The 27,793-nt window shown below is 50.8% G+C and overlaps 1 protein-coding gene across 2 annotated transcripts in view; it reads right to left on the reverse strand.

The window, feature by feature from the left end:
- The window catches only part of AVPR2 (arginine vasopressin receptor 2), a 326,544-nt gene that overhangs the window by 234,579 nt on the left and 64,172 nt on the right, over window positions 1–27,793 (reverse strand). For both annotated transcript variants that reach the window (XM_085629769.1, XM_085629766.1), the window contains exon 2: window positions 4,184–4,234. The gene's annotated coding sequence lies outside the window, so the exon portion shown is untranslated. The remainder of the gene's footprint in view (window positions 1–4,183; window positions 4,235–27,793) is intronic.

The raw sequence follows: 27,793 nt of genomic DNA on the forward strand, positions 1-27,793 counted from the left end.
CTGGCACCCCTGCTGTGTATTTTCTACCCCCTCCATTTCTGTTTAATTTCTTTCTCTGCTGCGTCCTTCTCTTTCTTTCTTCCACCCCTGGTTTTCCTTCCTCCACGCTTCTGAATTTTCTCTCTCCTTTCCCCAATCCTAGCGGCCTCCTTCAAACCCGATGCTCTTTTATTTTGCGTCTGTTTTAAAAACTTTTAATTAACTATTTATATGACTTGTGGGCAGCATGTTTCCCAGATCTCTTTACCACTCAAGCCGCTACAAAATATATGCTGTGTGTGTCCTTAGTTTATTTTAGTAAATAAAGCACAGCGCACTGTCAAATGACATACTTCCATTCCACACAGAGACTCTTATGTATGTAGTACGCAAACATTTGGGGGCAGGATCAACCAAATGGCGTTATGTAGGGTCCTGCAGGGTCCTTAATTGAAACCGGTGTATGACAGTACGCACATGGGCAAATTAGCATTACACGTGGAATTTAGCATGAAACAAAAAAAAAATACACAAAGCATCAGAGCCTCGGCTGTGGGAATATAAATACCTCTAAATTGGGACATTTTTATTTTACGCACTTTTATTGCAAAACCCTTTCTTTTTTTTACCTCACTCCTCCTCCTCACCCCACCCCCAACCTTCACTTGCAATCTACATGCTGTGAACACCTCCTCAGGCGCTTCCACACACCTACAAACAAATCATACTGTAACAACTCTTTAAGCAGACCAGTGCCGCCACCGTTACACCAGGCAGGCACAGCACAGATCGGAAGTGAACTTAAATTATTGTCATTTGCTGATCACACACAACCTGCCAAAGTTTCCCGTATCTCCCTACCACTCACTCAGCTACAAAATATATGCTGCACAAGGCGTAACTGTAAAAAAAAAAAAATGGCCTCAATTTCAAATGGGCAGGTACAGGACAATTCAATTGTCAGACTATCCTTACAGCTAACGCCGCAGCGCCGGTTTGCTTCATGCCCTCTATTTACTAATCTTGCCAATATTTACAATACTTGTAACGTCTGCAGTTTCTCTCCCCTTAACACCATGGTTACCTTTATCTGCCCCCTTCTTTCATATGCATACACTCCCTGTCTCCACACCCTTCCATAAGTTAGCTCCGACACTACGCTCACCTCTGCCTCTCCGGTCTCCCACCATCCCGTCACAACTCATATCAGTGTGTTTCTCAGTGTGCTACTCAAAGCTTCACACACGGACATAAGGAAGGCCCCTGCAGGGGGCTTAATTTAAGCCGTTGTCCAGCTACTTCCAGTTCAAAAGTGCCAACTAAATAAAAAAATATTATTGAAATAAAATTATATTTATAGTGAATATCTGAATAACTAAATAACTATTGTGCTTCTTACACTTTTTAATTACAACTTCTCAGCATGCTGCACAGCAGCCACACTTCTCTACAGCACAGCTTAGAAACATTGGTAAAGTCAATAGCGCTACCTAAACACTTATAAGGCCCCCCAATGGATAGCCAATAGGTCTCACCTTTCGGACATTATAAGTGTTTAGATATCCAGCACAATATCCTTGATTAAACAACATCCAGTGTTGCATGGGTAAACACATATAAGGTCCAAAAAGTGAGACCTATTGGCTATGCCAATGCTTGTTGTTTTAAGCAGCCAAGTAAAGAGTAGTTTGGGATGTTCACCTTTTGAACTCTTGCATGGATGAAAACCCTTATACTCTTTTAGAAATCACTAAGGAAGCCTGGGAAAAGGATGCAGAACAGGAGGTGGGTACTCTATTAGATTATACCCAACAATTTCAGACCTGTATTGGGAAATTACGGAAATTAGTCTCTAAAAACTTAGAGAAAAGTCAAAATAGACAAAAACAAATATATGATATGGGCAAGCAATGGAGAGTGTATCAAGTAGGTGATTGAGTACTTGTATTTTTACCCTCATCTAGCTCCAAAATAAAGTTCAAATGGAAAAGACCATTTAAAATACTCGAGAGTATAGGAAAAGTGACATATAAACTAGAAATGGGACTGCACAAAAAACGCATTTTTCACATAAATCTCCTAAAGAAATAGTTAGGTCCTCTTCCAAAATCCATTGGTATCATCAGTCTTGAAGAGAACCCCAATACCACATTAGAACAACTTCTTATAAAAGAGGAGATCTCTAATAAACACAAAGAGGAACTGAAAAAAATACTACAACTGTTTCCCTCCATTTTCTCAGAGATACCAGGCAAGTCTACCCTGGGTGAGCATACCATTCCTGCCCAAGTAGGAAAAGTGATAAGGCAAAAACTTTATAGGATTCCATCTGCTAGAAGACTGGCCATACATAACAAGGAGAGAAACTGCTAAAGATGGGAGTTATAGAAAACTCTCAAAGTAATTGGGCCTCTCCCATAGTCCTTGTCCTTAAATGCGATGGAAGAATACGGTTTTGCATAGATTATAGAACTGTCAATAATATATCTACGTTCGATGCATACCCACTTCCTAGAATAGATTAATTGGTCGAAAAATTAGGGGGTGCTAAATATATCACTACTATCGACCTCACAAAAGATTATTGGCTGGCCCCATTAAAAAAGGAAGATAGAAAGAAAACGTCTTTCTCTACTTTTTTCAGGTTATATTAATTCACAGTTCTTCTTTTTGAGGTGCATGGGGCTCATGGCACCTTTCAGCGTCTTATGGATCGAGTATTAAAAGATCATCAAGAATATTCATTTGCCTCTTTGGATGACATTGTTATTTTTAGTTCCACTTGGGAAGAACATTTAAAACATCTGACCAATGTCCTGAATGAATTAACAAGGGCCAAGTTACACATAAATGCAAAACAAATCCGGAACTGGTTTTAGTAAAGTAAAGTACCTAGGATATATCTAAGGCGATGGGGTTATTGAACCACAATCAGAGAAATGTAAGGCAATTATTGAGGTGCCTTTCCCCAAAACAACAAAAGAGGTTAGAGCCTTTTTATGGCTAGTGGGGCATTATTGGAGAGTCATACGTCAATATTCTGCATTTGCTGTCCCTTTGACATTTTAAAGAAAAGAATGAAGCATTCTGAGTTCCAAGAACCTCCCCTAAGTGCTATAGAAGTTGTTTAAAACTTTAAAAAAGCTATTACATGTAGCCCTACATTAATATCCGACTTTGAAAAACCTTTCATATTACAAACAGATGCATCTAATTGTGGCATAGGAGCTGTCTTATCTCAGTGTAACGAAGGAATAGAAATGGCTATTATTTACACCCGTCATAAATGATTCCCTTGTGAAACAACAAATCCTACTATAGAAAAATGATGTTTGGCTATTACATTTCTACATTAGTTCCTCTCATTACAGCACTTCCAGTTTGCAGCCATACACAAAAAGCGAAAAAACTATAATAATGCTGACTTCTTATCATGTTTTCCCCTTTTCCTCAAGCGGGAATTTCCTGGGATGGTGGTGGGCCACAAGGAGTAGGACGAAGACCTAATTAAAGTAATTATACAAAACCCCAGACTGAAACTCAGTGAAGACTGCACACCTTTTGTGTTGCAGAATCGAAGGAACGAGTACGGTGAAGCAGGAAGTCAGGCAGACCGACGAGAGACAGGAACAACACTGAGAATGCGCGAGACGGAAGGTCAAAAGGAGGTGGTCCGGGACGCCGAAGTGGGATATCGAGTGGAGAGTAATGTTTTGAAATCCCCATTGAGAAGCCAAGAGAGTACCTCAACAGGCCACTACCGATTGAGGAGGCAGAACTGGACGGAGAAACACCACAAAGAACCCTGGAGAAAATCACTGACCGCGGAGAGGCTGTCCCAGGTGTGTGGTCGTTTACTAAACCGAGGGAGGAACGGGTTTATGCGAAAGAAAGTTTAATCGGAAGGGATGACAAGGTGCGAATTGTCATCCTCATAAGAGAAAATTAGGCTTTCTTCCCTTTTGTTGTTTTTTTCCTGCTCCCTTCACATGGTTATAAATTCACAGGAAGGACAAATGCACGTGATAGAGTAGAGAGAATGAATACCTCGCTCTATCGTTGTGGTGAAAAGGTTCACTCATTCCGGCGTATTTGTGTTTTCTGTCACTCAATAACATCACTTTAGAAACAAGTGAGATCAGGCATCACAATAAACTACCCCTACAAAAGAGAAAATTATACAAAAATCTGTATATTCGCTTACCTGCAGTATTCTTTCCGTCGAGGGTGTTGGCGGATGGGAGCGTCGAGGAATCTGAAATCAAAGAAGCCACAAAAAGATTATTTAATTGAATCAGAATTGTTGTTCATTTGAGACAAGATAAATAAAATGCAGACATTTGAACTAATGATTCTTGGAATAACTTCCCGCATTGAATGACATTCCTTCAGCAGGCGCATGCATGCGTCGGGAGGCATGGTCATGCCTACTTATTGGCGTTGGTGCCATTTTCTTGCTTTTTTTTACTGATCCACTTGGCTCATTAAGTAAACAAGCATTGGCATAGCCAATAGGTCTCGCCTTTGGGACCTTATAAGTGTTTAGCCATGCAGTTGATATTGTTGCACCAAGGATATTATGCTGGATAACTAAACACTTATAAGGTCCCAAAGGAGAGAACTATTGGCTATGCCAATGCTTGATTCTGACTTCTGCTGGGCCCATAACAATGTCCGAATTTGAGGGGTCATCAGCCATCCTTTTGTTGGGGTCTCCTGACTGGGAGCAGTCAGGAGCATCACACCTAGAAGCAAATGTAGCAGAGGGGGAAACAAAGGCTCACACCTTGTAGGCACTTCACACATACTTAGGAGAGGCAGCTTTTCACTTTGTTCAGTCCCTGTTTAGGAGATATGCATGCACTGTAAGAACGTCAGATGTATTGATCTTTCCCAGTATTTGCACAAAATAAATAGCATTTATATAGCGCATACTACCCCTGAGGAGGCGTTGTAATAATTTAAATATCACTCGGGCGATGTGTGTATCAGGGGTGTGAAGAATAAGTGAGTCTCAGCCGATGCGTGTATCAGTAATGTGAGGAATGAGCACTTCTCAGTGACGCATTTACTGGCAGCTTGTTGAAGGAGTGAGCTTCACTTGATGCATGTACCAGCAATGAAAGCCTTGGCGGATGTGTGCACCAGCGGTGTGAGGAATGAGTAAGTCCCTCCCGATGTGTGAGGAATGAGTGAGCCTTGGCCAATGAGGGAATCAGGTGTGTGGAACAGTGAGTAAACCTTGTCCGATGCCTGAGGCATGGGTGTATTATGAGTGAGTCTTGGTTGATGCGTGCATCCGGGGTATATGGAATGAGTGGCCCTTGCTTGATGCGTGAATCAAGCGTGAGCAGGGAATGAACCTCGGCCAGTGTGTATATAACAGTGGTGTGTGGAATGAGTAAGCCTCAGCCAATGTACGCATCAAGGGTGTGAAGAATCAGCTAAACCAGACCGATGCGTGCACCAGTTATGCGAGCAATGAGTGAGTGAGCCTCAGACTCTGCAAATTATGAACAAGCAAAGCAAGAAATGAACAAGCATTGGCCACGAAAGTCATTGCGATCACGATCGCCGTGAAAGCGAAAGTGATCGCAATGACGCACTAAAACACGCAAGGGATGCGCGCGCAAGCGCGCGTGCTTGATGCGCGTTCTAGCAAGCTGGCTAAAAAGCTGGGGGGAAATGCTACCGTCGGCCACAGCTTGCGCGCGCCCGCGCACATGCACTGCAAGCTGTAGCCGGCGGTAGCATTTTTGAAGCCCTCACTTACTAAAGTGTCTCCGAGCAGCGCATGCGCGCTGACTCAGCGAAACCTAAAAAAAATGTAAATATTACCAGGGTGAAATCACTTTTTTAAAAGCAAAGCGGTCCGCAGCAAATGGTAGCGGCAGGGTCCTCTTTTTTTATTTTGTTTAAATTACTGTGAAGGGTCCTGGAGCAACAAATGAGCAAGTGGGCGGAAAGCAATGGAGAGCGAGCCACGGAAGGAATGGGTGGGGCGAGCGATAGGTGGGAGGAGCAACATTGCGTGTGAACGCATTCATTAAAATAAAGGCCAGGAGTAGGAAACAAAGGACAAGGTTGAGGAGGAGAAGCAGTGAGCTCTTTGGGTAGGGGGAGGGGCATAAAAAGCAGCACAGGAAAGAGAGAGCAAAGGAGGGAGGTGGGAGCAACTTAAAGCGCTCGGCGAGAGGGGTGCGGTTATTTGGTGGGGAGGAAGCAGCACACATGGGAGGGATCCTAAAAACACAAGCACTCTGATGGAGTGTTTGAACAGAAAGATAAAAGTAGTTCCCTAAGTGTGAGCAGTGGAAGGATACAAGTCATCCAATCAACAGTATTGTAAAAAGCCTATGAACAGAAACAAGATCGGGAAGGAAAGCTTTTGATTAAGAAGCAAGGAAATAAGAGTGACAATATTAACACAACAAATGGAGGCAGTGGGCAAGCTCTATACGTTCTTGGCGGGAGGGGGGAGTCGGCAGATGACGGAATAGGGAAAATGTAATAAATAAATAATTCTTATTCCGTCATCTGTTAACATTCCCCCCTACCCTTGCCGCCCTAACGTGGTCACCTGCGCGGACCGCTGCTAGTTCTTGGTATAGCCCACAAGAGGTCTTTCACAACCAGGCAGAGAAAAGCTGGTAGGTGAGTCGTAAAAATCCAAAGCAGAGACAAGACAGCCCAACCTGAAGCTTTCTTTAGACAGCACAGAGGATCAGAGTGAGTGACGGAGACTGTGGTGCTGCTTAAAGTCGCCTTTATGCAAGTTGCAGTGACCATCCTTCCTGAAGCAGGCTTTGTGCAGGATACAGAAGCAACTTGTGGTAACCCTACATTCCCCAGAACCTGGTAGATTATATGGCATGAAAAACAAAGCCGTGCGTGGGAGAGGCTACACAAGTCCTCCCAGGGGATGAAAAGCCACAAACACCAATCTCACGGTCCAACATAACAGATCATCAAATCCCCTACAGCAGTGCGCATGAGCTGTGACAAAAGCCACCAGTGAGTAATCAATCAATCAGATGGATTGTAGAGCATGGCTATTCACCCGTAAGGTTCTTAAGGCGCTGCAGGGAGAGGAGGGGGGAGAACTGCAGGTCCGTTGAAGGTGCTTAGGTACAGTCGAAGAGCCAGATCTTGAGGTCCTTCCTGAATTGAGGCGGTGACGGTGATTGCCTGAGGTGCAGAGGCAGCATGTTCCAGGTCTTTGCAGCGAGGTAGGAGAAGGACCTTCTTCCGGTCGTGATCTTGTGGATACGTGGGATGGTAGCCGGGGCCAGTTGGGCGGAGTGGAGGTCTCTGGCTTGTGTGTGGAATGCGAGGCAGTGATTAAGGTACGCAGGTCCTGTGTCATGTAGGGCTTTGCAGGCGTGAGTGAGGAGTTTGAAGGTGACTCTTTTGCTGACCTGACTGGGAGCAAGTGGAGGTCTCTCAGGTAGCCGGTGATGTGGCTGCTGCGGGGGTGTTGAGGATAAGTCTGATGGTCGTGTTCTGAATGTTCTTCCAGTTTCTTGAGGAGTTTCTGGGTGATGCCAGCATAGAGAGCATTGCTGTAGTCGTTTCTGCTGCTGATGAGTGCACGGGTGACCGTCTTTCTGGACTCGGTGGCGATCCACTTGAAGATCTTTCAGAGCAGGCATAGGGTGTGGAAACAGGATGATGAGACGGCATTGATTTGGTGGCTTATGATGAGTGAGGAGTCCAGGGTGATGCTGGGGTTTAGTGCATGGTCTATGGGTGTTGGGGGGGGGGTTCCAAGTGCTGCGGGCCACCAGGAGTCGTCCAAGGTGGAGGGGGTGGAGCCCATGATGAGGACTTCGGTTTTCTCTGAGTTGAGCTTGAGGCAGCTGTCCTTCATTCAGGTGGTGACAATCTTCATCCCATCGTGATAGTTGGTCTTAGCGGCTGTTGGCTCATTGGTGAGGGAGAGGATCAGCTGGGTGTCGTCCACATAGGAGACGATGTGGAGTCCATGGTTCCTGACGATGGCTGTGAGCGGGTCATGTAGATGTTGAAGAGAGAGGGGCTCAGGGAGGAGCCCTGAGGCACTCTGCATCTGATCTCTATGGGTTCAAAGTGAAACGGTGTTAGCCTAACTCTCTGCGTTTGGCTGGCAGTGCTTAATTTGTGCCGGTACTTTCCGATGCTCTGCACCAGCATTTATGTCACAGGGCCAGGACTATAAATTTCTTCACCTGCTTGTCCATCCCGGTGGGCCCTTCTGGAAGCCAACCTCAAGACCCCAGTGAGCCGCGCGGACCGCATTCAACTATCAGACACAGATGTGTCTTGGGAAATCGGGTGTTGTCATGCCAGGCCAGTGCATCATCAAAGCTTTCAGTATGATGTATAGCCCCTCAAAGTAGCGAAAAACAGAAAAATATAAGAAAATTTTTCTTTACAATCCTTACCTTTGTCTCGTTTTTCAATATACATTCTTTTATCTGATTTTTTTTAAAAAAACTGTTACAGGAGGAATCACACTGTAAATAAAATGATTTCACTATATATTAAAAAGAGCTTCAGTCAGTTTTTAGAAACATTGTGATCAATATTTTACGAGCGTTCATGCAGTTATAGAGTAGTTATTTTAGATTCAGTATTTCTGACCAAACGTTTTGAGAGCTATTTTCGGATTCACCATTTGTAAGTAGAACTGTGTGTGTGCACATACGCTTGCGAGTCAATCTGCGCTTGTGGTTGTGGTGAGTATGAGGCATCGGACTGCATCTCTGTGCTTGTGCTTAAGCGACAGTAGAAGAATGGCCTATACGAAGAGGAGTTCCTTCTGAATTTGAAGACTCTTTGAAAGTTGAAAACATTCACACAAGAACCTTTCCACACTTCACCCTCCATCCGCAAACTACCCAAAACCTTTCTTGGTCTCCAACTAAAGAGTTTTGAGTCATAGTTTGCAGCGCTGGCCGTCCACCCTCCTAACCCCACCTGCTTATAGCGATGCTAAGAGAACACTTTTTTTGATCGGAGGATTTTGACTTCTAAGTGGAATATTTCATTACTAGTGGCTGATCAGAGGATTTACGCCACGGGCAAACGCTTTACAGAGCAGGCATGGACCAGTCTTGGGCTCATGGTTGTCACTCTGGACTGCCCTTGGCTCTCTCCTAGCATAGTGCTGTTTCACCCAGGGCTTACTTTGGGCCGGTGGTTGCAGGTGGGGCCACCAGCACTTATGTCTTCATCACACTTTGACCAAGAACAAAAGAGAGGAAAACACATTAGGTTGAAAGCAAGACAAAGAGATGGATGAAACAGTGACAAAGGGAGGAAGCAGAGATGACAAAGAATGTGCAGGAGTGAAATAGAGAGGCAGCGAGTGTCTGGTGGTGTGTTGAAGATGCATGAAGGGCGCTCAGACCTACCCAGCCTTGGTATTCGGCACCACGACCTTCTGCAGCGCTGGTGGCGGCGGCTTCTGATCAAACATTTTTGCCCCAGCACTTAATATTTGACAAATTAAGCACATTTGGCCGGTGAGGAAGGAGGGTATCCATTCCAGGGCTTTGTCGCGGATGCCTTGGTCGAGGAGGGTGCGGATTTCAACTGTGTTGGTGAGGAGGGCGGTCTCACTGCTGTGGTTGTTTCGGAATTTGGATTGGGAGAGGTCCAGAATGTGGTTTGCTTCGATGAACTCCGAAAGTTGGGCGTTGATGGCCTTTTCGGTGACCAGTTGTTGAAGTCTGCCTGGTCAGCAGAGGGTTTCCACAGCAAGGGCTTGATCTCTGCGTGTTTCAAGTCTTCTGGGAAGGTGTGGGAGGTGATGGAGCAGTTGATGGTGCGACAGAGTTCGGGGCGATGGTGATGCTTCTTCGTTGAAGATGTGGTGTGGGCATGGGCCCAAGGGTCCTCCAGAATGGATGCTTTTCATGATCGTGAGGGGGTTATCAATGGTAAGGGGAGTCCAACTGAGTAGGGTCTGTTGGGGTCCGGTGTCGCTGGGTGTGATGGTTGCAGGTGGGGCAGGAGGGTCTTGGCTGTCGAGGCTACCGAAGCTGTCGTATATCTCCTTAATCTTGAGGTGGAAGAAGGTGCCATGGTTGTTGCCGAGGTCTTGGGAGGGTGGGACATCTGCGGTCTCTGTGCGCTGTCTTGAAAATGATTTTACCTCGGCGACAAGTTCTTTACCATTAAGTGCGTTGGAGTTGATCCATTCCTGTAGGGCTGCTTTCTTTGTTGTTCTAATGAGGTGGTGTGCGGCGACAGCGATCTTGAAGGCTGAGCGGTCGTTCGGGGTCTTGATGATCCTCCGTCTTTTCTCAAGCCGTCTACAGATGTGCCTGGATTTGTGTAGGGTGGGAGAGAACCAGCTGTCTTTCTTGAGTGTCGTTTGCCTGGGGCTTTCTTCAAGGGAGCCAGAGTGTCGGCGCAGTTGAAGATCCATCTGTGGAGGTTGCGTGCTGAGGTATTAGCGTCTGTGGATGTGAGTGGAGTGGTTTTGCTGAGGGAGGTGGTGAGCTGTTCTTCTCTGACCTTGGTCCAGCTTCTGCGAGGGTAGCGGTGGGCGTGGTAGTGTATGGTGGGTTTGGTGAAGGAGATGTGGATGCAGCGGTGGTCAGTCCACAGGAGCTTTATGGTGTGGCTGCAGGTGACGTTATCGCTGGCGGAGAAGATGTCGTCTAGTGTTTGTCCTGCTGAGTGGGTTGGGGGATTACCAGTTGTTTGAGTCTGATGGTGGCGAGGTTCTTCAGCAGGGACACGGTGTTGTTGTCATTGGAGTTATCCAGGTGAAAGTTGAGGTAGCCGAGGAGGATTTAGTCTGTGGAGGCCAGAGCGTGGGGTGCGATGAAGTAGATGATGGAATCGCTGAGGGGTGGGCAGGGTCCGGGGGTCTGTAGATGAGGGTGCTGCGAAGGGTGGCTGAGTGGTCATCCGCATGGGTGGTGAGTGCTTTTGTGTATGATGGCTATGCTTTCCCGAGGTTTGTTGCTCCGGTCCTTGCAAATCTTGCAGACGTCGGGGATGGCGGTGGCAATGTCTGGGGCGGAAATAGTATTCATCCAGGTTTCAGTGAGGAAGGTGATGTTGGGGTCAACTGAGTCAAACAGGTCCCAGATCTCCACGACGAGTTTGTGTTGGGAGTGTGTGTTGAGCAGGATGCAGTTGAGGTGGTCGGGTCCTGTATTGTCGGCCGTGTGGTGGGTGGGGCTGGTGGGTGGTAGCAGGAGAAGGTGCAGCTGCAGTTTAGACAGGAAAAAGGGCCCGGGGTGTCATTCGATGACGCCTGGCAGCAGGCGGTATGATGTCCGGTGTTGAGGGCATAGAGGGTGCTGGAGTAGTAGCGGTGGAAGGCCCAGGAATCAGGGTCCGAGGTGCTGGGTGCAGTCCAGGCACAGATAGGATCAGACGGGCTTGACTTCGGCATGACTTTGTCATGTCACTGGTGTGCCCACTGCACAGCTGTGCAGCCAAGCAGTGGCCGCCATATATAGTGTGAGGGGGAGGGCTGGACAGCTGGAAGGTGGGAAAGAGGGAAGTGAGAAGTGGTGCTGGAGGGAGGCGGGGCGGGGGGGGTCAAGCAGCATCAGTGACACAGAGCAAAAAAGGTGCAAAGAAAGGAAAGAGAAAAAAAGTGAAGACAGTGAAAAAGCTAACAAAAAAGAAAGGAAGGAAAAGTAAATGCAGATGGTAGAGAGACAGAGGGCCGAGCAGTTGTTGAGCAGAGAAGCTCCCATTGGACCACCAGGGATGAGGCACAGGCAGGTGCCTGTGGGTGGAGGAGGGCCTCGAACTTCCACCAGCAAGGGTCAGAGGCAGCAGCTACCAAGGGGAGCAAACAGTCTTGCCTTCAACTGGCAAATTAATTTTGTTGGAGCAATGGTAAAAATCCTGCAATTTGTCGTGAATGCAAAATGAATACTGATTGCAGTTCAAGATCACAAGTATGGTCGAGGTTTCGACCCATACAGAATCACTTTAGGCCTGGTCTTCTTCAGGGCAAATTACAATGCAGCCTCCATCCAAGTGGGTGACTATGCTGCTAACAGAGGGATGTTGGAAGCAGTAAGACTTCACTCCCAACCTCAAAGAAGCTTGGGGCCAGCAGATCCCGAAATGCTCCAGGGCTCTTACCTAGTGAATGTGGACTGGGAGGAAGAGGAAGTGACATCCTAAGGCCTCCAACATTCCTCAGTGTTAGCGACATCTATTTCTGCTGACAAAGGGAAATACAATGCTGATAGAGGAAAAGGTAAGGTGGAGAGTAGAATAAAGCTGACAAAGGAAAAGGCAATGCTGCGTGGTAATGCTGACAAAGGGAAAGGCAATGCTGAGAGGTAACACTGACAAAGGGAAAGGCAATGCTGACAAAGGGAAAGGCATTGCTGAGAGGTAATGCTGACAAAGGGAAAGGCAAAACTGAGAGGTAACACTGACAAAGGGAAAGGCAATGCTGACCAAGGGATATTCAATGCTGAGAGGTAGTGCTGACAAAGAGAAAGGCAATGTTGACAAAGGGAAAGGCAATGCTGACAAAGGGAAAGGCAAGGCTGAGTGGTAATGCTGACAAAGGGAAATACAATGCTGACAAAGGGAAAGGCAATGCTGACAAAGGGAAAGGCAAGGCTGAGTGGTAATGCTGACTACAGGAAATGTAATACTGACAGAGGGAACAGTGATACTGACAGAAGGAAATGTGATGCTGAAGGAGAGAAAGGTGATTGAGGGAAATGTGATGCTGACAGAGTGAAGGTAATACTGAGCGAGAGTAGTGTGATGCTGACAGAATGAAAGGTAACACTGACAGGGTGAAATGTGATGCTGACAGAGTGAAAGGTGATACTAACAAAGGGAAAGATGATGCTGGTTGAGGAAATTGTGATGTTGACTGAAGGAAAGGTGAAGCTCACAGAGAGAAAGGTGATAGAGTAAAATGTGATGCTGACAGAGTGAAAGGTAACACTGACAGGGTGAACTGTGGTGCTTACAGAGTGAAGAGTGATGCATGCAGGGGCAAAGGTGAAGCTAACAGAGGGAACAGTGATGCTGACAGGGTGAAAAGGGATGCTGAAGGAGGGTCATGTGATGCTGACAGAGTGAAAGGTGATGAGCCTGCTCGCAGGCAGGTCGCTCTCCACACTGCTGCACTGCTAGGTTAGCACTGTCTCTTGCACCTGTTACTGGATTGCTTCTGCTCGTTTTTCCCTCGCTGTATTTCCATTACTGTAATCTGTTGTGTTCTCTCACTGCCCATTCATCCTTTTTCTCCCTCCTGCCTTATTTCATTGTTTTCCCCCCTGCCACTCTTGCTGTGCCCTGTTTTTTGTTCACCCTGCCGTTCGCCCACTCTTTCCCCCCCGCTGCGTCCCTGCGGCCCCATCCCCCTGCTCTCATATGGAGGCCACGCAGCGGTGAAAGGAGTGACCTTTAACCCTGCTCGCAGGCAGGTCGCTCTCCACGCTGCTGCACTGCTAAGTTAGCACTGTCTCTTGCACCTGTTACTGGATTGCTTCTGCTCGTTTTTCCCTCGCTGTATTTCCTTTACTGTAATCTGTTGTGTTCTCTCACTGCCCATTAATCCTTTTTCTCCCTCCTGCCTTAGTTCGTTTTTTTCCCCCTGCCACTCTTGCTGTGCCCTGTTTTTTGTTCCCCATGCCGTTCGCATGCTGTTTCCCGCCGCTGAGTCCCTGCCCCCTGCTCTCCTATTCGCCACCCCGCTCCCGCCTCCCAGCTGCTCCTCCCTCCCACCTCCCCTCATATGGAGGCCGCGCTGGAGCACCCTCCACGCACTCAACACCGGACGATCATGCACCTGCTGCCTGGCCGCCCCGAAGCACACCCAAGGACCCTTCTCCTGCCGGAAGTGCAGCTTCACCAGCACCCGGCCCGCCAACCCACCTACCAAAGACCCCAACCACCTCAGATGCATCCTTCTCAACACCTGCTCCGCCCGCAAACACGCCGTTGAACTCTGGGACCTACTCGACTCAACCTCCCCAGCCGTCGCTTTCCTGACGGAGACCTGACTGCACACCTACTTGGCACCCGACATCGCCATAGCCATCCCGGAAGGCTACAAGATCACCCGCAAGGTCTGCACCAACGGAGTAGGAGGAGGAATTGCCATCGTCCACAGGAACAATCAGAATCTCGACCAACATCGACGACACCCTCAGCACGGCCGAACACATGCACTTCCAGATCCACACCGACCCCAACACCACCCTCAGAGGAACCCTCGTCTACAGACCCCCCGGACCCTGACCACAGTTCAGCGACTCCATCGCCGACTTCGTGAGCACACTCTCCCTCGCCTCCACGGACTACATCCTCCTTGGGGACATGAACTTTCACCTCGAGAACAACAACGACCCCAGCTCTTCCACCCTGATCGACAACCTCGCCAACCTTGGACTCAGACAACTCGTCACAACACCCACCCACTCCGCCGGCCACACGCTGGACCCCATCTTCTCAGCAAGCTCCCACGTCTTCTTCAACCACACTACCGAACCCCACTGGACCGACCACCGCTGCATCCACTTCACCTTCTGGAAACCCACCATGCACCACCGCACCCAGCAGATGCCTCGCCGTCGCTGGAGCAAAGTCACCGAAGATTAGCTAACCACCACCCTCGCCCGAAGCCCACCTGCAGACCCGACCGACCCCGACGCTGCAGCCCGCAACCTCAAACAGTGGACGACTGCGCCAACACCCTTGCCCCGCTCAAGAAACCCTCCAACTGCCATACCAGAAAGAAAGCGAGCTGGTTCTCCAAACAGCTCCAGCCTTCCAAGCAAACCTGCCGTAAGCTAGAGAAGAACTATACCCGTGAATGAAGACCAGAAAGCTACGCAGCCCATAAGAACGCCACCCGCAGACACCACCACCTCATCAGATCTGCCAAAAGGACCTACTTCAAAGATCGCCTTGACAGCAACGCAGACAACAGCAAAGAGCTCTTCAACATCGTGAAGGAACTCTCCAACCCCAGCTCCAACACCAACGACATCCCACCCTGGCAAGACCTGTGCGACTCGTTGGCCAACTTCTTCCACCGCAAGATCGCAGACATCCACGACAACTTCAACACCGCAACCGCCCCGGCAACCACCGAGACCTCCACCCCCACGACCACCACCCGCACCAACTGCCTGATGTCCTGGACCAACATCAACGACGATGACATCATCCAGATCATGAACTCCGTCCCCTCCGGATCCCCTTCAGACCCATGCCCACACCACATCTTCAACAAAGCCAGCACCACCATCGCACCCCATCTCCGGAAAGCCATCAACATCTCCTTCGAGACAGCAGTCATCCCGGAGAGCTGGAAGCACGCCGAGATCAACGCCTTACTCAAGAAACCCAAGGCGGACCCCAAGGACCTCAAGAACTTCCGACCCATCTCCCTGCTCCCGTTCCCGGCGAAAGTCATCGAGATGCCCGTCAACAAACAACTGACCAGATTCCTCAAGGTGAACAGAATCCTGGACCCGTTCCAGTCCGGGTTCCGCAGCAACCACAGCACCGAAATTTCCCTCATCGCCGCCACCGACGACAACAGGACCCTGCTAGACAATGGAGAAACCGCGGCTCTCATCCTCCTGGACCTGTCAGCTGCCTTTGACACGGTCTACTACCGCACACTACGAACACGCCTCCACGACGCCGGGATCCAAGAGAAGGCCCCCGACTGGACCACCTCCTTCCTCTCCTTCCTCTCTGGCAGAACACATAGCGTCCGCCTCCCCCCCTTCCGCTCCGAAGCCACCGAGATCATCTGCGCGGTACCCCAGGGCTCATCCCTCAGCCCAACGCTGTTCAACATCTACAAGGCACCGCTCGCCCATGTCGCCCGACTGCAAAACCTCAACATCATCTCTTACGCTGATGACACCCAGCTGATCCTCTCCCTCACCAAAGACCCCCACACCGCCAAAACCAACCTCCACGAGGGAATGAAAGCCGTCGCTGACTGGATGAGAAACAGCTGACTGAAGCTGAACTCGGACAAGACGGATGTCCTCATCCTCGGATCCACCCCCTCGGCCTGGGACGACGCCGGGTGGCCGACTGCACTAGGATCAGCTCCTACGCCCACCAACCACGCACGCAACCTAGGGGTCATCCTCGACTCCACCCTCTCCATGACGAAGCAGGTCAATGCTGTCTCTTCCTCCTGCTTCAACACCCTCCGCATGCTCCGCAGGATCTACAAGTGGATCCCCACCGAAACGAGAAGCACGGTCACCCAGGCCCTCGTCAGCAGCAGACTGGACTACGGAAACACACACTATGCAGGAGCCTCGGCCACACTCCTGAAACGGCTCCAACTCATCCAGAACGTCTCCGCACGCCTGATCCTCGACATCCCTCGCCGCAGCCACATCACACCCCACCTGAGAGACCTGCACTGGCTCCCCATCAACAAGAGGATCACCCATCAGTGGAGAATCAATGATTTAATGAATGGTTATCAACTCTCCGCGCTAATCTTGCCTCTTCAATCCTAGTGAAAAATCGCTCGACCCAGAAACCCTCCGCCCCTTGGTATACCCGAACCCTGAGGGAACTACACAGCCACTGCAGGAAGCTGGAGCACAGATGGCGGCAAGGTTGCAAACAGGAAGGACGGACCTTGTTTAAAGCAGCCCTTAAACACTACCACCAACAGATCAAAGCTGAAAAGAAATCTTATTTCACCAATTTACCTAATGTGGCCATGCCAGATCAGAAACCATCTTTAAGATAGTAAATCCCGTCACCAACCCTACAATCCTTCAGCAAGAGATTCCCCCTTCACAGTCTCTCTGCGATCGCATTGCTGACTTTTTGAACAGAAAGTCCAGACTTTCCAGCACACCCTGTTCCACCTATGGAAGAGCCCTCCAACTTAGGATATGATAGACGTCTCTCCAGGCCTTTCAAGTTGTTAGCCTAGAACAATGCCGCCATGCCACGCTTGCGTGTAAATCAGGATCTCCGTTTGACCCCTGCCCCCCTCTAATCAAGCATGCTATCATAGACATTATTAATCCAGTCATTAATAACATAATAAACGCCTCTCTCCTTCATGCAGAAGTACCCAACGAATGAGAAATTGCAGCAGTCAAACTGCTCCAGAAAAAACAACCTGCAGATCCCTCCACTCTGACTAATCTCTGACCCATCTCCCGGCCTCCGTGCCTTAGAGAAATCAATGAAAAACCAGTTAATACTCAACTGACGACCCACCTAGAAGAGGCGACCATTCTACATCCCGATCAGTCAGGTTTCAGGCCTCAGCACTCAACGGAATCTGCTCTTCTTTACACTGCTGAAGCCCTTACATCTGCCTCAGATCAGGGAAAAATGCTGTGCTGGTCGTGCTAGACTTATCCGCCGCTTTTGACACGGTCTCACATGACATCCTACTGGGCCGTCTCAACTCATATGGCATTTCTTATCTTGCCTTGGCCTGGCTAAAGTCCTTTCTACAAAATCAAAGCCAAGTTATAATTCTTGGGCAATATCAGTCAGCAGAAAACCCCTGAGCTTTGTTGTTCCACGGGGGTCCATCCTCAGCCCGTGCTCTTTGACGGTCCCCCTCATTAGTCTGATATCGTCTTTTAATATTGAGACTATCTTGTACGCGGATGATACTCAATGAATTCTGGTACTAGATGAAAACGCCACACTTGCTGAAGAAAATCTTCGTCAATGTCTTACTGCGGTCATTCACTGGATGAAAGTTATTCACTTCAAATGTAATTTGGAAAAAACTGAAATAATGCCACTAGGGAAATCTAATACCTTCTCCCCCAGGGTATGGTGGCACATGGATACCCCCGACCCCCCTAACACAGTGACAGTAGTAAACAAGCATTGGCATAGCCAATAGGTCTCGCTTTTGGGACCTTATAAGTATTTAGTTATGCAGAATAATATCCTTGGTGCAACAACATCAACTGTTGCATGGCTAAACGCTTATAAGGTCCCAAAGGCAAGACCTATTGGCTATGTCAATGCTTGTTTATTTACTGTCATCCAACTGTCCCTGCCCCAGCCCTACTTGCCTCTGACAGCCACCGGCCTGCCGTGAAATCTCCAGATTGCCATGCAGGCTAGTAGCACTCTGGCACCAGCGCGATCTCTGGAGAGCGCCTCTGCGAGGAGCAGGGTGCCCGGAGGGCACAGCCCGCGTCCCGGAGTCAGGAGGGGAGGTTCCGCTCGGAGGTAGCAAGCGGAGGGAAGGGGGAGGAGAGAACTTCAAGCGCAGACATCAAAGGCTCTCTGCACAGCTGATGAGCAGATCTTTCCTGGAGTTCATATTTTATACAGATGACAAAAAATGTGGCATAATGATCACTTTCACAACACTCTGATGAGACTTATCCATCAGCCTACCTGCAGAACGACCACAGCGTCTAGCAACAACTTCTTTGCTACACAATGGCCGAGGGGGCTTGGACAATGACTTTATATATGGGAGGTGGGCAAATGCCACATAAATGCTGGGCTGGTTTTGAGCCTATTGTCCAAGAGGACGTCGAACTGAGCCAGGCATCTCACTCGAACTTGCAGCAGTTTGCCCACCTCTATTGACAAAAAAACTGACACGTGATGCGAAGATAAATAAATTGTACCTTAAGTATGTGGACTTCTTTAATTTGAAATGAAATGAAAATAATTTTTATAAAGCGCGATGGCTACCCTAAGGCGTCCCAGCGCTAGCGAAACTGAGTATGCATGAATGGGTGAGGGACCTAGTCAGTGGTGGTAAACAGCAGCGTTTTTAACCCTTTTCGGAAGGAGAGATCGTTGGATTCTGAACGCAGACGGAGAGGGAGGGAGTTCCAAAGTTTGGAGGAGTTATAGGAAAATAGTCGTCCGCCCGCTCTGGATCTCTTAATTTTTGGGACTCTAGTCAAGAACAGAGATGAGCGTATAAATACTTCACAGCAAGAATGACATTTTTAATGGGAAAATACCAAGTGATGGAACAACCTGCCAGCCCATGTTCAGTTCTGCACTGATATGTAGCTTTACAAGCAACGAAACACGTTTTAGCGCTGCATTGAGAGAAATGATCGGGGTCGCACCCAATATTCCCTTCAAGACCTATTTAACTCAGCTCAGGTTTTAACCCAGTACATTGAGACCGTCTTGGATTTACGATCAGTTCAAAATAAGCACAAAGATTTGGAATTTATTGCATAAAAGAATCACTCCCAAATGTGAAACATCAATCTAATTCACTAGTTATCTGCAAGTTCGATAGAGGAGCAGGTAGACCTACATGCGCATCGATGAAGCATATACACCTAACACTAAAATAATGCTCGAGTTCGTCATTCCACAAAACTTAAAGCTACACTAAATCTGACAAAAAAAAACGTCTTGTTCTCAATGTCTCGTCTGTGCCCTGCACACATTTCTTCACAGTGGCGCCACTGCTTGTGGTCTCATGGCTCTCGTTCTGAACCGTGTCCCTCTGGGTAAAGCCCAGTATTTATAACCAAAGCCACCCCAAAAGTCTTCTCCACATCCCTCCACAGAACAAAGAGACCTAACACACACTCTACAAACTCGGGGTACAACCACCAGTTTAACGACACGCACCTCCCAAAGATGAAGCCACAAAGACGCTCCACGCAATAACCGCTCCTCTTACAAGTGAGAACTACAGCAAGCAAGAACTCTGTACGAACCGGAAAGAACTTGCTCTCAGAAAACAAACAGCGACGAAGGGCACGTCACTCGCAAGTTTCCTATGAGACGACGGGCACGAATGTTTACCTACATCAAACATGGCCACCAAAAGGACAGCAATAAGATAAAACCGTCGTCTGGTGTTTCAGTTATCCGGAGCCAGTCAACAGCCAATAAAAAGTCCAAATTCAAAGAGGTTGTGAAAATTATTCAAATGAAAGTTTCAAAGGGAGTTGACGAATGGATTGCATGGCGGCACGATGCACGTGATTGTGCGCGTGCTCGCCATGCAATCCAAGTTTCAAAGGGAGTTGACGAACGGATTGCATGGCGGCACGATGCACGTGATTGTGCGCGTGCTCGCCATGCAATCCACTTTTGGGAGCACTTTTGTTGGAAGGCGGACCTCGGGGGAGTCAGAGAGACCACCCAGAGGGGCCCCCACACTGCATGAAGTAGCCGAGCGCTGCTGAGAAGCCTCCTAGGAGAGGTCCTTTTCCTATAACGTACTAGCACAGTAACACCACCACACAGGACTCGAGGATGTTTATCAAGACGAGCAGTTCTTTATCAGCATCTAAGAAGTTACGGTTATCGATATGTACAAGGGGGATCGAGGGATCCACAAGAGTCTCAAAGTCTTGGGTAGGGACGGGGTAGCGGGACAGTCTTTAGTAGCAGCTTGGTACGAGGGTACCTTGGGCCCAGTTCTTGATCCTCAAGCTGGAGGGACTCCGGATCTCGGAGTGGTCGAGCCGCGACGGCGTCAGCAGGGCTTTGGCGATCAGTTCGTGGAGTTCGAGCCGCGACCAGGTCAGCAGGGCTCTTAAGGTGTTTCAGTTCAGCTCGAGCCGTGACGACGTCAGCAGGGCTCCGAGGGAGGTTTCAGCGAGGTTGGGCCGCGACAGCGTCAGCAGGGCCCCGATGTTCCGTGAGGTTCCTTGTCTCAATAAGGTGGAGCCGCGACGCAGTCAGCAGGGCTCGTGGTATAGTCTCAAGCAAGAGTTCTTCTCCGTAGGGTCAGCCGCGATTCCATCAGCAGGGCTCTTGACTCCGGGATACAACTACTGTCCCATTGCGGGGTTGCCCCAGATATAGGTCTGGAGCCCTTTGATGTCCGGACCCTTGCACCTGGGGGTGCGGACAGACCGGGCTGGGAGAGGCCAGACGCCCAGCGGGAGAGGCGCCAGGCCCGGGGAGGCCGGAGGACGATCGCACCTAGGTGTTGAGGGACGGGGGGTCCCATCGAAACTCCCCTCCTCCGGTAGTGGTGAAGTGGCCAGGCGGTACCCCTGGCCAGATCTTGGTGCCTTGATGTCGGGGCTTCGCTGGGGCCGAGGCCGGAGGGAGCCGGGCTGCGTGGGCTGGTGCGTGGAGCAAGCATGATCCAAGAGGGTTAAGACCACGCCACGAGGCTGGGTCCAACAACTTTGAAATGCTCCTCTAACTAGAGTCTCGCATAGCGATTGCGTAAACGCAATAGCTAGGCGAGACCTAAAAACCTGAGTGAAATTCGACTCAGCGCTTTGGTTTCGCCTACCAGTGGCTGGGTCATTTTTTTTCTGATAAAATCACTTTAAAAGTTTTTCGATCTTATTCCCTGCACGGCTAGGAAAATAATTGCAGTGGCCCTAATCATTTCCAAACTTGATTACTGCAACAGCCTCTATGCAGGAACTAATAAAATGGTCTTGAACAAATTACAGATGGTGCAACGTGCAGCCGCTGGAGTAGAATTCAAATGGCCTAAAACTCATCAGCATCTGCTGCTCTCAAAGCTCTTCACTGGTTGCCCATCCACAAAAGAGTCCTGGTCAAGAACTTAATATGTACTTCCTGTTTAAGATCTTGATAACTACTTTCAGAGCTATTAATTCCACCGGTCCCCGCTACCTTCAGGCCAGGTTTGCTCGCCATATGACACACGGCACACTCAGGTCATCCAATGCGAATCTTTTGAAGCCCCCTGTTTTCAGCAATACCACAAAGGGTGGGAAATCTATCGCGGTACTTGGCACCAAAGCTTGGCATCTGCTCCCCTATCATCGAGGTTTCATTCAAACTGCCACCCTCTCCTGGAAGGCTCTGAAAACCTGGATTTTTTCTGCCCCTGACGCTCGATGCAGATCACTCATCTGAACCTCATAGGTCTAGTTGTTGTGCCTGTTAGACATCCGCACAGCGCCATGACGCTCCTCGGAGTGAAAGCTGCGCTCTACAAGTTCTCTATAACGTAACATAACATGCTGACAGTGTGAAGGGCATGCTGAGGAAGGGTAATGTGCTGCTGACAGAGTGAAAGGTGATACTAACAAAGGGAAATGTGATGCTGACAGAGTGAAAGGTGATACTAACAAAGGGAAAGGTGATGCTGACAGAGTGAAAGGTGATACTAACAAAGGGAAAGGTGCTGCTGACAGTGAGAGGTGATGCTAACAAAGGGAAAGGTGATGCTGGTTGGGGGAATTGTGATGTTGACTGAAGGAAAGGTGAAGCTCAGAGAGAGAAAGGTGATAGAGTAAAACGCGATGCTGACAAAGGGAAAAGTGCTGCTGACAGAGTGAAAGGTGATACTAACAAAGGGAAAGGTGATGCTGAAAAGAGTGAAAGGTGATACTAACAAAGGGAAAGGTGATGCTGACAGAGTAAAAGGTGATACTAACAAAGGGAAAGGTGATGCTGGTTGGGGGAATTGTGATGTTGACTGAAGGAAAGGTAAAGCTCACAGAGAGAAAGGTGATAGAGTAAAACGTGATGCTGACAAAGGGAAAAGTGCTGCTGACAGAGTGAAAGGTGATACTAACAAAGGGAAAGGTGCTGCTGACAGAGTGAAAGGTGATACTAACAAAGGGAAAGGTGATGCTGACAGAGTAAAAGGTGATACTAACAAAGGGAAAGGTGATGCTGGTTGGGGGAATTGTGATGTTGACTGAAGGAAAGGTAAAGCTCACAGAGAGAAAGGTGATAGAGTAAAACGTGATGCTGGCAGAGTGAAAGGTAAGACTGACAGGGCCAAATGTGAGGCTTTCAGAGTGAAGAGTGATGCAGGCAGGGCAAAGGTGAAGCTGACAGAGGGAAAGGGGTGCTGAAGAAGGGAAAACTGAAACTGACAAGAGTCAAGGGTGATGCTGAAGAAGGGGACTGTGAGGCTGACAGGGGGACTGTAGTGCCAGATGCACACCTAAGAACTCACACGGTGCCACCGTGGGCCACGTGATATCTGCTCTTTTCACACGGTCACCCGGTGAGGAGGAGTCGATATCACAGGATGGCAGGGAAGACGAGGGCGAAACCTATCCCAGGCCCCAATGAGACCGCCCCCCCCCCTTTCCAGTGCTGCTTGGGCATCCAGGGGGCGCTGTTGCGCCAGTGTGCGCTGTGGCCCCTCTCTCGGCATCAGAGATAGCCTGTACCCATCCCTTGTCCCCATAGGGACCGGCCCGCCTCACAGCCCTGCTTCGGCACCCAGGGGGCGCTGTTGCGTCAGTGTGTGCTGTGGCCCCTCTCTCGGCATCAGAGACAGCCAGCCTTTACCCATCCCTTGCTTGGCCCCATAGGGGCCGGGTCCCCTCAGCCCTGCTTCGGCACCCAGGGGGCGCTGTTGCGTCAGTGTGTGCTGTGGCCCCTATTTCGGCATCAGAGACAGCCAGCCTTTACCCATCCCTTGCTTGGCCCCATAGGGGCCGGGTCCCCTCAGCCCTGCTTCGGCACCCAGGGGGCGCTGTTGCGTCAGTGTGTGCTGTGGCCCCTATTTCGGCATCAGAGACAGCCAGCCTTTACCCATCCCTTGCTTGGCCCCATAGGGGCCGGGTCCCCTCACAGCCCTGCTTCGGCACCCAGGGGGCGCTGTTGCGTCAGAGTGTGCTGTGGCCCCTATTTCGGCATCAGAGACAGCCAGCCTTTACCCATCCCTTGCTTGGCCCCATAGGGGCCGGGTCCCCTCAGCCCTGCTTCGGCACCCAGGGGGCGCTGTTGCGTCAGTGTGTGCTGTGGCCCCTATTTCGGCATCAGAGACAGCCAGCCTTTACCCATCCCTTGCTTGGCCCCATAGGGGCCGGGTCCCCTCACAGCCCTGCTTCGGCACCCAGGGGGCGCTGTTGCGTCAGAGTGTGCTGTGGCCCCTATTTCGGCATCAGAGACAGCCAGCCTTTACCCATCCCTTGCTTGGCCCCATAGGGGCCGGGTCCCCTCAGCCCTGCTTCGGCACCCAGGGGGCGCTGTTGCGTCAGAGTGTGCTGTGGCCCCTATTTCGGCATCAGAGACAGCCAGCCTTTACCCATCCCTTGCTTGGCCCCATAGGGGCCGGGTCCCCTCAGCCCTGCTTCGGCACCCAGGGGGCGCTGTTGCGTCAGTGTGCTGTGGCCCCTATCTCGGCATCAGAGACAGCCTGTACCCGGCCTGTGAGCCGTTCTCGCGCCACAGATCCCTTATCGGAGTTCTTGGGCCCGGTGCCCCAGGCCTCCCGGCTTTATCCGGAGGCTGCTGCCCGCCATCTGATCTGTGCTGCTGGCCGCTGGGCATGGAGGGCGGGGAAGGGGGGAGGGGGCAGGATTTGGCAAGAATCTACTTTGTGGGTTTCTGAGAGATCGGATCGCGTTTATTTGATGGAGATCTGGGGTCACCCAAGGCCCGGCGTGTAATCTGACAGTTCTCATCCAGGCCAATAAGTTTTGCAACAATGTTCTTCCTGTCGCGTGCACTGGTGCCGTTCACTGAGGTGCACAGGGAGATCTGTGTGCAGCGTGAAGGACAGGCCTTGTGCACTGGGAGAGCTGTGTGCAGCGTCAGGGCCAGATCTGAGGTGCACTGTGGAGCTGTGTGCAGCGTGAGGGACAGATCTGAGGTGCACTGGGAGAGCTGTGTGCAGAGTGAAGGACAGATCTGAGGTGCACTGGGAGAGCTGTGTGCAGCGTGAGGGACAGATCTGAGGTGCACTGGGAGAGCTGTGTGCAGCGTGAGGGACAGATCTGAGGTGCACTGTGGAGCTGTGTGCAGCGTGAGGGACAGATCTGAGGTGCACTGGGAGAGCTGTGTGCAGAGTGAAGGACAGATCTGAGGTGCACTGGGAGAGCTGTGTGCAGCGTGAGGGACAGATCTGAGGTGCACTGGGAGAGCTGTGTGCAGAGTGAAGTAAAGATCTGAGGTGCACTGGGAGAGCTGTGTGCAGCGTGAGGGGCAGATCTGAGGTACACTGGGAGCTGTGTGTAGAGTGAGGGACAGATCTGAGGTGCAGTGGAGAGCTGAGTGCAGCATGAGCGACAGAACGGAGGAGCACTGGGAGAGCTGTGTGCAACGCGAGGGACAGATCTGACGTGCACTGGGAGAGCTCTGAGCAGTGTCAGCGACAGATCTGAGGTGCACTGTGGAGCTGTGTGCAGAGTGAAGAACAGACCTGAAGTGCATTTGGAGAGCTGTGTGGAGCGCCAGGTCCAGAACTGAGGTGCACTGGGAGAGCTGTGTGCAGCGCCAGGGCCAGAACTGAGGTGCACTGGGAGAGCTGTGTGCAGCGCCAGGGCCAGAACTGAGGTGCACTGGGAGAGCTGTGTGCAGCGTGAGGGACAGATCCGAGGTGCACTGGGAGAGCTGTGTGCAGCATGAGGGACAGACCGGAGGATGCACTGGGAAGCTGTGTGCAGCGTAAAGAACAGAACCGAGGTGCTTTGTGGAGCTGTGTGCAGAGTGAGGGACGGATCTGAGGTGCACGTGCATTGGGAGAGCTGTGTGCGGCGTGCAGGACAGATCTGAGGTGCACTGGGAGAGCCATGAGCGGAGCCTGGGACTGATCTGAGGTGCACTGGGAGAGCTGTGTGCAGTGTGAGGGACGGATCTGAAGTGCACTGGGGGAGCTGTGTGCAGCGTGTGTGCCAGAACTGAAGTGCACTGGGAGGGCTGTGTGCGGCACGAGGGACATACGTGAGGTGCACTGGAGTAGCTGTGTGCAGCGTGAGGGACAGAGCTGAGGTGGTACTGGCAGAGCTGTGTGCAGCATGAGGGACAGAACTGAGGTGTACTGGGAGAGCTGTGTGCAGTGTGAGGGAGAGAACTGAGGTTCACTGATAGAGCTGTGTGCAGCGTGAGGGACAAGGTGCATTGGGAGAGCTGTGTGCAGCGTGAGGGCCAGATCTGAGGTGCACTTGGAGAGCTGTGTGCAGAGTGAAGGCCAGAAATGAGGTACACTGAGAGAGCTGTGTGCAGCGTGAGGGAAAAGGTGCATTGGGAGAGCTGTGTGCAGCGTGAGGGCCAGATCTGAGGTGCACTTGGAGAGCTGTGTGCATAGTGAAGGCCAGAAATGAGGTACACAGGGAGAGCTGTGTGCAGCGAGAGGGCCAGGACTGAGGTACACAGCAAGAGCTGTGTGCAGCGTGAGGGACAGACCGAAGGTGCACTGGGAGAGCTGTGTGCAGCGTGAGGGACAGACCTGAGGCACACTGAAGATTTGTGTGCAGTGCAAGGGACAGACCTGAGATGCACTGGGGGATCTGTGTGCGGCGTGAGGGACAGAACTGAAATGCACTGGGAGAGCTGTGTGTGGTGTGAGGGACAGATCTGAGGTGCACTGGGAGAGCTGTGTGCGGTGTGAGGGACAGATCAGAGGTGCACTGGGAGAGCTGTGTGCGGTGTGAGGGACAGATCTGAGGTGGTACTGGCAGAGCTGTGTGCAGCGTGAGGGACAGAACTGAGGTGTACTGGGAGAGCTGTGTGCAGTGTGAGGGAGAGAACTGAGGTTCACTGAGAGAGCTGTGTGCAGCGTGAGGGACAAGGTGCATTGGGAGAGCTGTGTGCAGCGTGAGGGCCAGATCTGAGGTGCACTTGGAGAGCTGTGTGCAGAGTGAAGGCCAGAAATGAGGTACACTGAGAGAGCTGTGTGCAGCGTGAGGGACAAGGTGCATTGGGAGAGCTGTGTGCAGCATGAGGGCCAGATCTGACGTGCACTGGGAGATCTGTGTGCATAGTGAAGGCCAGAAATGAGGTACACTGGGAGAGCTGTGTGCAGCGAGAGGGCCAGGACTGAGGTGCACAGGTGGAGCTGTGTGCAGTGTGAGGGACAGATCTGAGGTGCACTGTGGAGCTGTGTGCAGCGTGAGGGACAGATCTGAGGTGGTACTGGCAGAGCTGTGTGTAGCGTGAGGGACAGAACTGAGGTGTACTGGGAGAGCTGTGTGCAGTGTGAGGGAGAGAACTGAGGTTCACTGAGAGAGCTGCGTGCAGCGTGAGGGACAAGGTGCATTGGGAGAGCTGTGTGCAGCGTGAGGGCCAGATCTGAGGTGCACTTGGAGAGCTGTGTGCAGAGTGAAGGCCAGAAATGAGGTACACTGAGAGAGCTGTGTGCAGCGTGAGAGACAAGGTGCATTGGGAGAGCTGTGTGCAGCGTGAGGGCCAGATCTGACGTGCACTGGGAGAGCTCTGAGCAGTGTCAGTGACAGATCTGAGGTGCACTGTGGAGCTGTGTGCAGAGTGAGGAACAGAACTGAAGTGCATTTGGAGAGCTGTGTGCAGCACCAGGGCCAGAACTGAAGTGCACTGGGAGAGCTGTGTGCAGCGCCAGGGCCAGAACTGAGGTGCACTGGAAGAGCTGTGTGCAGCATGAGGGACAGATCCGAGGTACACTGGGAGAGCTGTGTGCAGTGTGAGGGACAGACCGGAGGGTGCACTGGGAGAGCTGTGTGCATCGTAAAGAACAGAACCGAGGTGCTCTGTGGAGCTGTGTGCAGAGTGAGGGACGGATCTGAGGTGCACTGGAGAGCTGTGTGCAGCATTAGGGCCAGATCTGAGGTGCATTGGGAGAGCTGTGTGCGGCGTGCAGGACAGATCTGATGTGCACTGGGAGAGCCGTGTGCGGCGCCTGGCACTGATTTGAGGTGCACTGGGAGAGCTGTGTGCAGTGTGAGGGACGGATCTGAAGTGCACTGGGGGAGCTGTGTGCAGCGTTTGTGCCAGAACTGAAGTGCACTGGGAGGGCTGTGTGCGGCATGAGGGACACACGTGAGGTGCACTGGAGGAGCTGTGTGCAGCGTGAGGGACAGAATTGAGGTGGTACTGGCAGAGCTGTGTGCAGCGTGAGGGACAGAACTGAGGAGTACTGGGAGAGCTGTGTGCAGTGTGAGGGAGAGAACTGAGGTGCACTTGGAGAGCTGTGTGCAGAGTG

The sequence above is a fragment of the Triturus cristatus genome, chromosome 10 (genome assembly GCF_964204655.1).
Source record: "Triturus cristatus chromosome 10, aTriCri1.1, whole genome shotgun sequence".
Classification (NCBI taxonomy): Eukaryota; Metazoa; Chordata; class Amphibia; order Caudata; family Salamandridae; genus Triturus; species Triturus cristatus.